Source organism: Dasypus novemcinctus, chromosome 4 (genome assembly GCF_030445035.2).
Source record: "Dasypus novemcinctus isolate mDasNov1 chromosome 4, mDasNov1.1.hap2, whole genome shotgun sequence".
Taxonomy (NCBI): Eukaryota; Metazoa; Chordata; class Mammalia; order Cingulata; family Dasypodidae; genus Dasypus; species Dasypus novemcinctus.
Genome location: NC_080676.1, coordinates 7,838,707 through 7,856,624, shown reverse-complemented (window position 1 = coordinate 7,856,624; position 17,918 = coordinate 7,838,707).

Here is a 17,918-nt window from a genome sequence, read left to right as displayed (position 1 = left end):
TTAGATTACATAAATGTTACATAAAAAATACACGGGGTTCCCATATGCCTCACCTCCTCCCCCACCCTCACTTTCCCCCATTAACAATATCCTTCGTTAGTGTGGTACATGTGTTATAAATGGTGAACACATATTGAAGCACTGCTACTAACCATGGGCTATAGTGTACATTATAGTTCACACTCTGTCCCACACAATTTTGTAGGTTATGACAAAATATATAATGGCCCATATCCATCATTGTAATGTCGTGCAGGACAATCCCAATGTTGAGATTGGACTTTTAAAATGTTCTGTTTCTATTATTTGCTGTCGACTAGGAAACAAGTCCAAGAAACTCTCTCCATCAGATTTTATCTGCAAATTTGTATAAATTATTCTCTTCTCAAGGTCTCCAAAATATCTTTGGTTTCCTGGCCTGGCAGAAAATGATCTTCCACACTACCTGTGAGAAAAGACCCTGTAAGCCAGGTCCAGAGGTCAGCTTTCCTGGGTAGTTATTGTCGACAATGGCTCCATAAGGACAGCAAAACTTTGTTTCTTAAAAGTAGCTTGCCAAAACTGATTAAAAGATCATCATTCTCAAATATGACACTCCAGGAAGGCCTTGGTTGTACAATCAATTTAATTATAATCTAGTAAAATGAAGACAGATTCTTATTAAACCTACACAAATAACTATAGTGCCATGCTAAGTAAGGACACTTAATAAGAGTTTCTAAATTCTAGGGTGTTGGTAGAATTAGTGATCATCTTTAAATGTTTCCTTTTAGTTTATAAAAACAGAGCCTACCTAACTGTTATGAATTACTGAGAGTTTAAAAAGAAAGAAAAGTGGCTTACTTATAGATCTAGAAAATAGTGCATTAAAGCACCTGTAGTGGTTTGAAGCTGTACATGCTCCAGAAAAAACATGTTCTTAAATTTAGTCTATTCTTCTGGGTATAAACCCATTCTAAGTAGGACCTTCTGATGAGGCTACTTCAGTTAAGGTGTGACCCACCTCATTCAGGATGGGTCTTCATTTTATTACCGGAGTTCTTTATAAGAGAATGAGATTCAGACAGACAGAAAAAGAAGGTCATGGAAACAAGAATTTGAAATCAGTAAACTGAGAAAAGAAGGGAGAGACCAGCAGACGCCGCCATGTGCCTTGCCATGCAATGGAGGAGCCAAGGATCACGGGCAGCCAGTCTTGGGGAAGAAAGCACAGCCTCGAGGATGCTTTGATTTGAGCATTTTCCCTCAAAACCATAAGTGAATAAATTTCCATTGGTTAACATGACCCATTTCGTGGTATTTCCTTTGAGCAGCCTAGGAAATTAAAACAGCAACATTAACACAAACAAATGACCACAATAAAATTTTGGTCATCAATCCATTCAGTTCTATATAACTAATTCTTGTTCACTACATCTTGGAGCAGGAGTCCTATGAAGCCAACTGTTTCTCAACTAAAGAGTTCTGGAAATTCTGATTCCATACACTGATGCAGCCTGAAAAGTGCCTAAGTGATGCCAGCATCCAAAATCTGTTCTTTGAAAAGTTATTTTGAAGTACCTAGCACAGCCGTTTTCCACAAGGCTCTGAGGCTGTCCTTTGTTGAAGATATGCACTCTGGCATGAAGGTCACAGAAGTGATGTCAGGCAGGCATTACTGTAAAGCAAAATCTATTAGTGGATAAAAAAATAGTTACATTATTGCTGAAATTTTTCTAATCTGAAAGGACTGAGGAGAGTTCATAATAAGAAGAATAATGCAATGGACAAGGAAATGTGGTTGTTTCCATTATGCCAAACCAGATAATTAACTCATTTCAAAAAAAGTTTTTTAGATAAAACGTCTCTGAGAATAAAGTTAAGTCTACTTTCTAAGTCAGTGAATGCCACATCTAATTTATAAAAAATGAATGAATACATTTTTATTGAGGAAAATTTCTCAAGATACAACATATAATAATCCTGAGATAAACTGTATATAATATACCAAGACTATCAAGTAAAGAAATTCAGTAAGTCTTGGAAACAGCTGAGAAATCTGTACTTTTATAAAACTTCATAGATAGGATCTGATATGCACCGAGAACCAAAGACCTAGAAAATGCTTGATTCAAATAAAATAAAATGAAACGTCTGTGCCCAGTCAACATTTTCAACAATAATGAGATATTTTGTTGCTGACAAATAGCATTAAGCAAAGCACTGCCAATATTCAGATAAATATAGGACAACTCAATAAATCTATTTTATATGATTCAGTGTTTTATATGTGTTTCAGTATTTTCCCTGAAATTCAAACATACACAGAAAGTGAGGACATTGGCAAATATCCAGGAACTTCTCATAAGGCACATTTCTTTTCTGAAATGTTTACATTAATAACATCTTACTTATACAAATTTATCCTAAGGAATGCTGAGTATCTCTTCCGTTTTGATGACTCCTCCCATGCAACTCACCAAACCTAATTATTTCTAGCATCTCTTCATATAAGGTAAAGAACAAATCTTAGTGATTTTCCAGGAACTCTTTGGGAAATCTCAATGACCATTTAGATACAAAAGATGTCCTGCAAGTATATTTTATTTTTTCTACCTATCAGGCCCAAGTTTTGGAAGGCAAACATAAAAAGTGTTGTCAGAGGAGATATGGACACTTGATAAAGACAGGATCATGGAGTTCCTGAGAAACAATATTTGGTTGCCAATGGACTCAAAATGACAACAAAACACTGAAAAATAAATAGAGAGGGAAACACTTGTAAAGAACCTTAGCATTTTTGTAAATGAGGCAGTTTCTCTCCATCCTCCTCTTTCTCCTGTCCTCCCTCCTCCTCTTCCTTCTTTCTCTTCTTTTTTATAATTAAGGGCACAAAGTCAGCATACCACACGTAAAATTACTCAGGTAAGTCACAGAATCTTCTCTCTGGGGGCAGATTACACAGAAGGTCAATAGGGCAACCAACCTTCCTGGTTTCTCCGGGACTATCCAGGTTTCAGCACTGAAAGTTCCACATACCAGGAAACCCCCGAGTCTCAGGCAAATCAGGAAGGTTGGTCACCCAGAAAGAAGAAGCTGTCATATTGTAGGTAAGTGCACTAATCAATAAACCCAGAAAGCATGCCCATCAGATTGAGTGAACTTTACAAAAAATTTAGTATATCTCATAGCTTCTTTTCGTTGTCAATATAGCAAACCAAGGAAAGTAAAATTCACTTTCCAAGTTTTGTCTTTTACTATACTCTTTCATAGTCTGAAACACACCGGCACTTTTACTCTAACATAGATCTTAGGAAGTCCCCAGGTCAAAACTAATTCCACAACAGTATTAAGATTTTATTTATGCATTACAGTCATTGTTGTTATCTTCAAACAAATTAATAAATGAGTGTTTTAAGCATTCCTCAGTTTTGATTTCTAATATAGTAAATGTAACTAGTTCTATTTTAAAAAGCTCTTTAGGGTCTTCAGGAAGTTTTAGGAGTGCAAAGTAGTCTGAAGAACAAAAATCTCAAGAACCACTGCTTTAGTAAAGGAAAAGCATATACTCAGTTGTATTTGACCCTATTGCAAGCACTTATTTTAATTATACCTTTTAACTAAAGTAATTAACTTTTACTTCACAGAGAAAACTAGAGAGTGGATAAGTGAGAACTTTCTATCATATTCAAGCATTTTAGCAGAACAATAAAACTCATATGCAACTTTTTATAGCCACATATATCCCTGTGTGGGAAAAATGAATGCATTCATTGACATGACCCATCAATATAGCCTTTCTTATTAGCATATACTAACTAGCCAAATTAGGCCTTGTAATCAAAGTATCTGTTTTATTTTACTTAAAAATTATCTAGGGAAATGGATGTGGCTCAACTAATTGGGCTCCCGTCCACGATATAGGAGGTCCAGGGCTCAATGCCCAGGGCCTCCTGGTGAGAGCAAGCTGGCCCATGCGGCGAGCTGGCCCATGCAGAGTGCCAGCCCATGAGGGAATGTGGCCCCACTCAGGAGAGCCGCCCTGCGTGGGAATGCTCCCTTGCGAGGGAAAAGCCACCTGCACAGGAGTGCCGGCCAACGCGGAGAGCTGGCATAGCAAGATGACTCAACAAGAGACGCAGAGGAGAGAAAGTAAGAAGATGTAGCAGAACAGGGAGCTGAGGTGGCGCAAGAGAGTAATCGCCTCTCTCCCAGTCTGGAAGGTCCTAGGATTGGTTTCCAGAGCTGCCTAATGAGAATACAAGCAGACACAGAAGAATACGCAGCAAATGGACACAGAGAGTGGACAATGGGGGGGAGGGGGGGAGGAGAAATAAATAAGAAATAAATTTTAAAAAATTATCTAGTCAGTCATTGATCAAACACTAATTCAATTTACTACCTGTTCAAGATTTTAAGTTACCCAGAGACCTTAGAAATTATCTTCAAGCTGACACACTAAAAAGCATTTTAAATGTTGAAATAAAAATATGGCAGAATAATGATTCAATTTAGTTAAACATATTCACATTTTTCATAATCTTAAACTTTATGTAGGAGTAACATTAGTTTATTTGATCAATAAACTTATTAATGTTTAGTAAAAACATTCCCAAGTAGCATAAACTATTTGCTTATATTATACTTGACAGTGATAAATCAAAGACAATGTTTTTTATTAAACCCATATGATTGAACTAGTCTTGCTTGCCAAATATTTTACTTAATTATGTGAATTTGGATTCTTAAAACATTTCTGAGATAGCTTCAGGAAGAAACATTTTTAGCACATTTCATAACACTTTTAAAGTGGTACAAGTTCAATTTCCTTATTTTGGGGGGATTTAAGGATATTTCATTTATATAAGTACTTATTTGTTCTATAAACCAATTAGGACAAGATTCTTTAAGAGAGTTTGCAATATAACTTATTTACGTCTACCAGAGATAGGAAAATATTATACTCACACATTGAGAAGTAAAGTCTGTCCTAAGTTACAGACAAATAGAGTTTACAGCTTCAATTGACACAAGAGACACAGTCATAAAATTAAAAAGAAAAAATCACCAGTCCAGATATCAAAGAGCTGTTTTCCTCTCAGTGGTCATGAAAATTTTAACTGATTTGTGTTCAAAATAGACAAACAGATAAAACAGAAAAAAATAAATAAAAAAGACTAATAAACCAGATTCCCTGTCATTTCTTACCCAACAGAGAATAGATATCTATCATCCATCAACAGAGATCACCAAATGGTCAGACCATAAACCAAATTTCAAGTGGTTGCTGTCTCCAAAGAGGTATAACTTGTCTGTAAATGAGCCAAAAATAAAAACAAAGCATAAAATTAGTAAAAAGAAAAAAAACTACAGAGAACACAGAGTGAACAAAGTTAAGGTTCTAATGTCATGTAGGATTTGCCTCTTGGAGCCAAGAAAAGACTGTGGTTTTGCTTAAGCTGCTCCTGAGGTGTACTTTTCTGGGCATGGAGTTTACCTGGCTGTGACAGGTGACTCAATTGCACCTCTCAGCTGGACCTACAAAACTGTTAAGAGATAATTAAAAAATAAAATAAAATCATAGCTGTCATATAAATATAAAATGAACACTTACAAATAATTTATTTAACTCATTAATTAATGAGGAAACCAGTAAGATGTTAAACTGATTCACATGAGGATTTGATTTACAGATATTTATATTCCTACCTGACAAACCCATTTGCACTGCCATAATCAGGAATCATTTGCACAACTCTAGACTGACAACATTTGCATTACTATAACTTCTGCAAGTTAATCTCTATCTCTACAGGGCTATAAAATAGCTTAGTTGAAGACAACCAAAGGCAGGGATAACCTGATGAGTGGACTAGACAGGACACTCATTAATCATTTTGACCATTTCAAAATTGCTCAAAATTTTTCACAAAAGAATAAAAATATTATGAAAACAAAGAAAGGGAAAGAGAAGATAACAGAGGAGTGAGCAATGGAAACAGCAATGGAGAAGTGGTTGGATGAGCCGTAACTGACTGTTGGGGACTGAATCATGTTCCCCACAGACATGCTCAAGTCTTAAGGCCAGCTCCTGTGAATGGGAATCCGTTTGTGAAAGGATCTTTGAAGACGTTTTTTAGTAAAGGTGGTGCCAAACTGATTTAGGATGGGCCTTAATCCCATGTAACTGAGGTCCTTTTCAGCAGAGGAAATTTGGACCCAGTCAGGAAGAAAAAGACAGGGAAAGAGATGACCCCGTGACAGGAGCTGAGACTGAGTTATGACCACCTGCAAGCCACCACCAGATCGCTCCAGACCTCAGAGAAAGAATGGCCCTGCTGACACCTTGATTTTGGACTTCTGTCTTCCAAAACATTGAGACAATAAATTTCTGTTGTTAAGCCAACTAGTCTGTGGAACTGTGTTATAGTAGCGCTGGCAAACTAAGACACTGACTTGGCAGGGTAAGGACATGGAAACTCAAGAGTCACAAAGGGGAATGCCCAGAGGCAGCAATCCAGTTCACCTACAGACCCCTGAGGGTGTCAGAGCTCAGAGGCCCCAGGTGCCTTAGGAGGCAGGTGTGAAACGGAAAACAAAGAATCCATTACATGTCTCTAAAAGGAGCAAAGAGGATCCTGGATTTTCACTTCTGTCTTGTCAAGAAACTAGACTGCCCCTACCCAGCTCCATCAAAAGCCGCAGGTTTGCACCCTAGAACTAGAGTTCTAGAGGATTGTTTCAGTGGGCTTCTGGATCCTAGGCCACCAAGCACAAGCACAGGTTGGCCTGAGGTGCAGGGTAAACAGGAGGACGACAATCGGAGGTTGGAGGCTCAAGGACAATGTCTACAAGAAAAGAACGTCTTACTTGGTGGAGTAAACAGAACTGACAGGAGGTATCTGTAAACAGTGTAAGATTGTATAAAATTCCCTCACACGACTGCGGGGTTGCCCAAGTCCAAATTCCGCAGGGCAGTCTGCAAACCCGGAGGCCTCTGATGAAGGTCCTTGATGAGTTCCCAGGAGCAAGCTGGCTGTCTGAAGGAGAGATGGGGATTCTCTCTCTCTGCATGCTGAAATCACTTCCCCTTCTAAGGCCTTCAGCAGATTGGATGAGACATCACTCATTGCTGACGGCAGTCTCCTTAGGTGATTCTAGATGAAACCAGCCATCCGCGCAATCAACTCACTGATAGTTGGAGTCCATGGAATGCCCTTGTGTTGCAGTTAGCCCAGTGCTTGCTTGACCAGAAACCTGCATACCATTACCTGGCAGAGTTGCCACGTTAGCCTAACCATCACGCTGCACGTGCTTGATCCTGGTGAAACTGACTTAACATTTTGTTGGGAATTTTGGAAAGAATTAGTGGAAGATGTACTAAATGGGACCATATAAATTGACACTATTCAACAATTTTACCCTATAAAAATGACAATTTTAAACAAATACTTGAGGCAATTATTAACTTCAGGAAAAACAATGACATGGACAGGAATGGAAATCTAATCAGATGAAACTAGATGGCTCAACTAAAAATAACATTTAAATACTCAAAATAATGTAAACATTGAATATTGAGCCAAGCAAAAATTGGATAACATACATAGAGTAAATAGAGAATAGACATTTACATGTGGGACAGGAAGGAGGAGCTGGTATAAGAGCTCTAAAATCACATTCATTGACAGAAGCCAACAGAAAATGTCTAAAATTGACATAATAAAGAAAAGTGGTATAAGCTTATTATTCTGAAATGTGGAAATTAGCACCAGAGAAACAGCTGAAGTGATTAATTTTAAAAGCTGCTTCTGGGAAGCAGACACTAGTGGTAGGGGTAGGGGAAAGACTTCTACTTTTAAGCCTTATAGTACTTTGACTTTGTTAAAAACAGAATGCATTGCTTAAGAAAAATAGAAAATGTGAAAGAAGTACAATAAAGAAAGTTAAAAGGCAAATGAGAACCTGGGGGGAAATATTTGTAACCATTATATGACAGTATTAATTTCCTTAATATAGCATATCGATATATCTTTAATTAAATAAGAAAAAGACTAACAATCCAATTTAAAACAGACAAAGGATTATGAAAAGGCAGCTCACAGAAAAATATAGAAGTCTCATAAATATTTGAAAGTATGCTCAATTGTACCCATAATCAAACAAATACACATTAGAACAACAAAATACATTTTTACAAATGAATCTGATGGGCAAAGGTATTTGAAAATCACTTGCTAATTCACAGGGTCCCCTTCTTCCAGGGGACGCCAAGTGAAGACAACGTCTAGGAAGAACGTCTAGCTCCTGTGGTGAACTCACCTTGTTGGGTCGGATGTACCAGTCACGGGGTATTGCCCCACGGGAGGAGAAGGGAAGAGCTGAGTGAGTGTTTAGCTGGGCCTTCCGCCTGCTGAGGGAACTCCTTGCCTCACGAGGAAGTCGGGGGCAGGGTGCAGGAGGGTGCCTGGTGGCAGGGAGCCAGCGAGGACCCGGCTACCAGCAACCAGTCTGCTGTGAGGCCCGCAGTAGACACCTGGGGATTTTGGCTGTGCTTGTGCTCACCTGACTGACGGAGGTGCAGGCGCAAGCTCCTGGAGAACCCACCTCTGCACGTATTAGTGTGGTCTGGCTTATGGCTTTGGCCTATGGCTGATGAATTTTCTAGCCTGACGACTCACCTACAACTGAGTTAAGTAAATTCAAAGGTTGAGCCATCCCGGCAATTGAGAAAATGAAACGTGCAGGTGTGTGCTTTGTCAGGTATGGGTGGACAGAATTAGGGAGCCCTTGGAAGTTGGTGCTGTGCTGCTAATCCTACCAAGGTGGCCCTCCTAGAATGGAAGTTGTGGGGACAGTACTGGCTGAGTGGTTGATGGTGACGGCTTTCTCCACCACTTGCTCCCTCCAGTACCAACCCCAGCCTCTCCGTGCACAGAGCTAGGGCGGGAGGTGTGCTGGGGCCATTTTGTTGTAAGTCAACGACAAACCGGTCACGGCTTGGAGCTTGAGCTGTGGCCTCAGACCCTAACTTCTGCCTTAGAGCGAGCACATACTGCATGCCAGGGGCTCTGCTAAGAGCTTTGCATTCATTATCACAATTAATTCTTCCGATGGCCCTGAGACTCAAAGATGGTAAGTGGCCAGTGGTCCCTCTGCCAAAAAGTAGTGAGACCTGGCTTCAAAGTTTTGTGTGGCTGTCTACATTTCTTATTTTTAAGATTTTATAATTCCTCTCTATTGCAGCACCTGGGAACTTACTGTAAATGCACATTATTGGGCCTTGTATTAGTCAGCCAAAGGAGTGCTGATGCAAAGTACCAGAAATGCTGGCTTTTATAAAGGGTATTTATTTGGGTAAAGGCTTACAGTTGCAAGGCCCTAAAGAGTCCAGCTCTAGGTTGCTTCCCCCCCAGAGTCAGTCACCATGTGTTGAAGTGAGGGGGTCGCTGATCTCGGTGGGCCTCAGCCTTCCCCTCAGGGCTTCCTCTCCCAGACACAGGCTGGTCTCAGGCTCTTCTCTCAGGGCTTCCTGTATCAGTCTCAGCTCCCTTCCCAACGTCAGCTGCAAACTCTCAGGGGAATGGCTCATCTCTCCTCCCTGGCCCCAGGATCAAAATGTCAGAGCTCTCTTTCATCTCTTGTGTCTTTTTTTTTTTAAAAAAAGATTTATTTGTTTGTTTTTCCCCCTTTCTCTCCTCCCACTCTGCTGCTTTCGCTGTCTATGTTTTCTTCTCATTTTCTCTCCTCTAGGTTCACGGGGATTCGATCCTGGAGACCTCTGATGGGGGAGAGAGGCTCCCTGTCAGCTGTGCCACCTCAGTTCCTGGTTTCTGCTGCACTTCATCTTAACTCTCCCCTTGTCTGTCTTTTGATGTGTCATCATCTTGTGTGACTCACTTGCACGGGCACTGCCTCACTGTGCAGGCACGCTTTCTCTTCTTCTTTTTCACCAGGAGGCTGCAGCGATTGATCCCAGGTCCTCCCATATGGTAGGTGGAAGCTCTATCACTTGAGCCACATCCGCTTCCCTCTTGTGTCTTCTTTCATGAGTGTCCATTTATATCAGCACATCAACGGAGCAGGAACTCAACCTGAGTTTTGCCCTACTGATGAAGCCCAATCAGGAGCCCTAAATTGATTTTATCAAGTGAACTTTATCAGAGACCCCTCATTGAATTTTTTTTAAAATTTTTTTAATTTTTAATTTTATTTTTCCCAAATTCTACTCAATTTATTCATTTTTAAAAAGATATTACATTCAAAAAACATGAGGTCCCCATTCACCCCCACCGCCCCCACCCCACCACTCCCCCCACAGTAACACTCTCCCCCATCATCATGACACATCCATCGCGTCTGGTGTGTACATCTCCGGGCATCGTTGCACCCCATGTCCCATGTTCCACACCATAGCCCACACTCTCCCACGTTCCATCCAGTGGGCCGTGGGAGGACCTACAATGTCTGGCAATTCTCCCTGGAGCACCACCCAGGACATCTCCAAGTCCCGAGAATGCCTCCACATCTCTTCTCTTCCTCCCATTCCCCGCACCCAGCAGCCACCATGGCCACTTTTTCCACACCAATGCCATATTTTTTTGATTATTAACCACAATAGTTCATGAATAGAATATTATTAAGTCCACTCTGATCCTTACTGTATTCCTCCTTCCTGTGGACCTTGGCTTGGTTGTGTCCATTCCACATCTATGTCAAGAGGGGGTTTAGATTCCACGTGGATATTGGATGCCATCCTCCTGCTTTCAATTGTAGGCACTCTAGGCTCCATGGTGTGGTGGTTGACATTCTTCAACTCCATGTTAGCTGAGTGGGGTAAGTCCAATAAATCAGAGTGTAGGAGCTGAAGTCTGTTGAGGCCCAGGGCCTGGCTATCATATTGTCAGTCCAGAGATTCAAATCCCCTAGATATATCTTAAGCCCCAGCACCAACTACAATTTCAGTAAAGTAGCATGAAAGGCTTCTGAAAAGAGATCCCATCTGAGTCCAGCTCCATCACGCAGAAACACCAGCTCCAAAGAAGGGCCAACTGGCATGGCAGTGAACCCCATCTGCCATGACCGTAGAACCTGTGGGTCTCTTTAGCCCTCAAAAGAACCAATACCTGGGGTTGTATCTACTTTATCTGTCTCTGAGACTCTGCTCAGGTGTGCATAAGGGCAATCCTTCTGACAACCTCCATACTCTTTTTTAGAGACTCATAGCCATATGAACTCATTTGTCCTTTCCATTTCCCCCTTACTTTAGGTCAAACAGCATTTTTAACTCCTGTTATTATATGTAGACAGGGATATTCTGCTGGTCCACATTGAACCTTTAATTCAAGGTCATTTTCTAGTTACATCATCAGCTGGTCCTTGGTAGTGATCCCTTGGTGTCATGTCCCACGCTGGGGGGAAGGCAGTGCATTTACATGCTGAGTTTGGCTTCGAGACTGGCCACATTTGAGTAACATGAAGGCCATCAGGAGGGAACTCTTAGGCACAGTGCTGCTCTAGGCCTTGTTCTTATTTCAGGTGCACAGGCTCACAAGCATTGTCATTAGTATCAGGAGCCCACTGTTGGGCCCTCATTCTTTCCTGGTTCTTACCATTGCACCTGGGGGACTGCCACTGCTCCCCTAGGGACCACAACAGAGCCCCCCCCCCCCCCGGCCAGGAACCCAATACCCCCCCCAGCTGTTGTTTTTAATTGTTTCCACTATGAGTATATCCAAACATTTCCTTGCACCCTGGACACATGCCCTGTATAACTCCCTGTCAACCATATATCGCCTGTCAATAACATCCCATACCAGTATTCCTCCGCTGCCATTGTTGAACCACTCTGTGATCCAAAACTTCCTGAAAAGTGAAGCCCAATATAATGTCAGGTTCCCTTACTAGTAAAACGGAATATAGCGATGAGTTTAAAGGTTAGATATAGAATACATTTTTTTTTTTTAAGATTTATTTATTTATTTAATTCCCCCCCCTCCCCTGGTTGTCTGTTCTTGGTGTCTATTTGCTGCATCTTGTTTCTTTGTCCGCTTCTGTTCTCGTCAGCGGCAGGGGAAGTGTGGGCGGCGCCATTCCTGGGCAGGCTGCTCTTTCTTTTCACGCTGGGCGGCTTTCCTCACGGGCGCACTCCTTGCGCGTGGGGCTCCCCTATGCGGGGGACACCCTTGCGTGGCACGGCACTCCTTGCGCATCAGCGCTGCGCATGGCCAGCTCCACACGGGTCAAGGACGCCCGGGGTTTGAACCGCGGACCTCCCATATGGTAGACGGACGCCCTAACCACTGGGCCAAAGTCCGTTTCCCTAGAATACATATTGATTTGGAAAAATTCTACATCCTATCTTTTTCTTTTCTTTTTTCCTAATTATTGAGCTTCTCTTCACAAGAGCCTTAGATCACAGTAATTCATATTTGCAATATACAGTACTCCCACATATCCATTATAAAACCTTTTCCCATTCAATTCCATTGTGCTATATATCTATCCTTATGCCATTCGATGCTGTCTTGATCACTGCAGTTTTTTAATAAGTTTAAAGTTTAGTTAGGAAGTGCAAGTCCTCCAACATTTATTTTCTTCTTCAAGATGTTTTTGACTATTGAGGGCCCCTTATCCTTCCAAATAAATTTGATAATTGGTTTTCCCATTTGTGCAAAGAAGGCCGTTGGAATTTTTATTGGAATTGCATTGAATCTGTAAATCATTTTTGGGTAGAACTGACATCTTGACAATATTTGGTCTTCCAGTCCATAAGCACGGGATATCCTTCCATTTATTTAGATCTTTTTTTAGTATCTTTTAGCAAATTTTGTAGTTTTCCAAGTACAAGTCCTTTATATCTTGGTTAAATTTATTCCTAGATTTGTATTGTTTTAGTTACTATTGTGAATGGACTTTTTTCTTGATTTCTTCCTCAGATTGCTCATAAGTCTGTAGAAACACTACTGATTTTTGTGTGCTAATCTTGTACACCACCACTTTGCTGAATTCATCTAGTAGCTTTGTTATAGATTTCTCTGGACTTTATATATATAAAATTATGTCATCTGAAAATAGTGAAAGTTTTGTTTCTTCCTTTCCAATTTGGATGAATTTTATTTCTTTTTCTTTCTTAACTGCTCTACCAAGAACTTCCAGGACACTGTTGTTTAACAGTGGTAGCAGTGGGCATCCTTGTCTTGTTCCAGATCTTAGAGTGAAAATTTTCCGTCTTTCACTGCTGAAAATGATGTTTAGCTGTGGGTTTTTCATGTATGACTTTTATCATCTTGAAGTTTCTTTCTATTCCTATTTTTCTAAGAGTTTTTTTTTTTTAATCAAGAAAGGATGCTGTATTTTGTCAAAAGCCTTTTCTGCATCAATTGAGATTATCATGTGGATTTTCTCCTTCATTTTGTTAATATGGTGTATTATATTAATTGATATTCTTATGTTGAGCCATACGTGCATACCTGGGGGGGGGGGAAAGCCACTTGAATCTGGTGTATAATTCTTTTGGTGTGGTTTTTAATTCATTTGTAAGTATTTTATTGAGGAGTTTTACATCTATATTCATAAGAGAAATTGATCTGCAATTTTTTTTCTTGCAGTATCTTTATCTGTCTTTGATATGAAGGTGATGTTGGCCTCCTAGAATGAGTCAAGTAGTGTTTCTTCATCTTCAAATTTTTGGATTGATATTAATTCTTCTTGAAATATTTGACAGAATTAACCTGTGAAGCCATCTCCTCCTGGGCTTTTCTTTCTTGAGAGGTTTTGAAAACTGATTCAATCCCTTTGCTTATAATTGGTCTGTTGAGAGCCTCTCTTTCTTCTAGAGCCAGTGTAGGTTGATCATGTGTTTCTAGGGATTTGTCCATTTCATTTAAATTGTCTAATTTTGGTTGCATTCAAAATTATCAAAGTATCCTCTTATGATCCTTTTTATTTCTGTGGGGTCAATAGTAATGTCCCCCCTCTCGTTTCTGATTTTATATGTTTGTGTCTTCTATCTTTTTGTCAGTCTAGCTCAGGAGTTAGTTTTATTGAGTGTGACAGTTGGGGGCTGGCAGGATCCTGGAAAAGCATGTCCTTGGGGTTAATCCATTCCTGTGGGTGTGGGGCCCTTTGATTGGATTGCTTCAGTGAAGAGTGACCCTCATGGGCCTTGATTCTCTTACTGGAGTCCCTTCTAAATGGAGGGCTGAAAGCAGGGACACACAGAAAAATCTGTGGTGATAGAGAAAAGCCACAGATGGAGCAGCCTGAAACAGAACTAGCCACAGGTCCAGAGAAGACAAGAGAGACGAGTAGGTGACTATTCTGCCCTGCCATGTGCTTGAGTATCCACAACTGAGCTCTGAGAGAAAGCATCTTTAGAAGATGCAACCATGTGCCTGATTGCCCACAGTTGCAACTTGGTGAGAAAGCATCTCTTGATGATACCTTGATTTGGGCATTTTCACAACCTTGGAATTGTAAGCTTTTACCCTAGTTAGTCCCCACTATAAAAGCCAACACATGTCTGGTATATTGCATTGGCAGCCTTTAGAAACAAAAACATTGATCTTTGCAAAGAACCAAGTTTTGGTTTTGTTAATGTTCTGTTTTTTATTCTCATTTATTTCTGCTCTAATTTTATTTCTTTCCTTCTTGCCTTTGGTTTAGTTTGCTCTACTTTTCCTAGTCCCTCCAGGTGTCCAGTTATATCTTTGATTTTAGTTCTTTCTTCTTTTTTAATACAAGCACTTGGGGTTGTAAGTTTGCCTTCTAGCACTGCCTTCGCTGCACCCCATAAGTTTTGATAGGCTGTGTTCTCAGTTTCATTGGTCCCAAGATATTTACTGATTTCCCTTGTAATTTCTTCTTTGATCCATTGACAGTTTGAGTGTGTTATCTAACATCCATATATTTGTGGATTTTCCAGTTGTTTGCCTGTTATTGATTTCCTACTTCATTCCATTCTGGTCAGAGAAGATGCTTCATGTAATTACAATCTTTATACATTTATTGAGACTTGTTTTGTGACCCAACGTGTGGTCTGTCCTAGGGAACAATCCATGTGCACTTGAGAAGAATGTATATCCTGCTGTTTTGGAGTGCAGTGTTCTGTATATGTCTGTTAGGTCTTGTTCATTTATCATATGATTCAAGTTTTCTGTTTTCTTATTGATCTTATGTCTAGATGTTCTATCTGTTGATGAAAGTGGTGTATTGAAATCTCCAACTCTTATTATAAAGACATCTATTTCTACCTTCAGTTTTGCCAGTGTGTACCTCATTATTTTGGGGGCACCATGGTTAGGTGCATAAATATAAACATTTATGGTTGCTATTTCTTCTTCATGTATTGCCCCTTTTATTAATATATAATGTACTTCTTTGTCTCTTGTAGCAGTTTCTGATTTAAAAGCCATTTTGTCTGATATTAATTTAGCTACCCAGCTCTCCTTTGGTTACATTTGTCTGGAATATTTTTTTCCATCCTTTCAATTTCATCCTATTTGTGTCTTTGGGTCTAAGGTGGGTCTCTTGTAAACAACATATAGTTGGGTCATGCTTTTTTATCCATTCTGCCAATTTGTGTCTTTTGATTGGGGAGTTTAATCCATTAACATTCAGTGTTATTACTATGAAGGCAGAATTTATTCAGCCATTTTGTCCTTTGGTTTTTATATGTCACAATTTTTTTTTTTTGTCTCTCCTTTATTGCAAACTCCTTTCCTGTATAGCTGATCCATTTTGATGTAACTAATACCTTTCTCATTTCTGGTTCTGTATATTTTTAAAATATTTTGTGGTTATTCTAGGGTTTGTATTGAAAAACCTACATCTTTTGCCTAATAATTTGAAAAGATACAAACTTAGATTTTTGCTTCCATATCCCTCTGTTTCTGCTCTTTATGTTGTTTCTGTCCCCCATTATTTATGTTTTGTGTGTATATTATTAGGACATATTCCTGATATTGTTCAATTGTTCATTTGTACTCTGACTCTTACAGGAATGAAGGAGTAGAGTTGTTCTATTAAGGATATAGTACTACTGGGTTTTGCACTTACACTTTTTGTTACCTTTACTGAAGATTTTCATTTCTTCACACTATGCCAAGCCACTCTCTCCAATTTTTCCTTTCAACCTGCAGAATTCTCCTTAGTAATTCTTGCAGGCCTTTTGAGGGAAAATGCTCTTCGTTTCTGTTTATCTCTGAATATTTTAAACGCTTTCTCATTTTTTTCCTCCCTCAGTTTTGAAGGACAGTTTTGCTGGATAAAGAATTTTTGGCTGACAAGGTTTCTCTTTCAGTATGTTAAATATATCATACTGCTGCCTTCTCACCTCCATTGTCTCTGGTGAGAATTCACACTTAGTTTTATTGCTTTTCTCTTGCTGCCTTCAGAATACTCTATCTTTGGCTTTTGACATTCAGATTAGCGTGTGTGTCTGAGTATGTCTATTAAGATTTATTCTTTTTGGAGTACTTTGCACTTCTTGGATAAGTATATTTATATCTTTCATAAGATCTGGAAAATTTTCAGCCATTATTTCCTTAAATCTTTTTTCTATCCCTTTTCCCTTTTCTCCTCCTTCTGGGACATCCAAGATGCATATGTTTGGATGCTATATGCTTTCTCACTTAAATTTCTGATACATTGATCAATTTTTTCATTTCTTGTCTCTACCTTTTCTTCTGATGGTATGATTTTAATTGTCCTGTGTTCTAGTTCACTGATTCTTTCTTCTACCTGTTCAAATCTGCTGATGCATGCCTCTAGTGTATTTTTAATCCTCACTATTGTGCTTTTCATCTCTATAATTTCTGTTATGTTTCTTTTTAAACTTTCAAATTTTTCTTTATGCTCACACGTAGTCTTCTTAATACCTTTAGTGCATATCCATATTTCCTTCATCTACTTGAATTGATTTAGGAGATTTGCTTTAACTACTCTTATTAGTTTTCCAAATTCTCTCTCTCCTCTGAGGTTTTCATTTGTTCCCTTAACTGAGTCATATCTTCCTGTTTCATAGTACGGCTTTAATGTTTTGCTGATATCTAGGCATCTGATTATTTTGAAGTCAGTTTATCCCTTTTATCTAGGGTCTTCTTGTTGATTGGCTTTGCATTGAATCTTCTTTGATGCTTGGTCCAATTTATTTTGGATCCTTAGAATAGCCCTTGTTTAACTGTTCCAGATTTTCTCAGCTCTTTTTCATCTGATTCTTGCCCTGGATATATGGTGCAATTTTTTAGACTGTACTTTTTGTACAATTCTTTCACCTCCAGGTGAAAAATTCCTTTCCTCTGTTCCTTCTCTGGGAATCTTGATCTGTTCTGTTTTTTTGTGTTTGCAGAATTTTCTCCCCAGCTCCTATGATTTATTTAAATTATCTCCCTCACTTAGTGCCCCCTTTTCCTTACATTTCTCTGTTCTTGGACCTGTCCTGTCTTACAGCAGTTCATCCCCCTCTTTTTTTTTTTCTTTGAGACTTTTCTGCTTCCAGTTTCTTCCCCATTAGGGTACCCCACCCCAGGAAATGATATGGGATCAATCCAGAAATGTGGGTCAACCCATAAAGGCACATTTTGCATTTAGATAGTCCAGAGAACAGAGAATGGATTGAGCATGTGCATCTCTCTCTCTCTCTCTTTTTTTTTCATGATTCATTATTTTATTTTACACTTTGTAAAAAAGCCAAAAAACAATATATCCCCCACTCCCAGTGAGATAGGGGCTAACAATTCTGAATGTAGATCTGGCCATTTCTCAAGTAGTCCATATTGTTTCTTTACCCTTAGATACTTCTCTCCCCTTCAAATATTTAAATCCCAATTGAAAAAAAAAAATGGAACTGAAAAAGGTGTATAAAGACAAATGAGATGTTCCTACTTTCATAATAGTACAAACACTTGCAGTAACTAAAGCACTATGAGATAAACAGA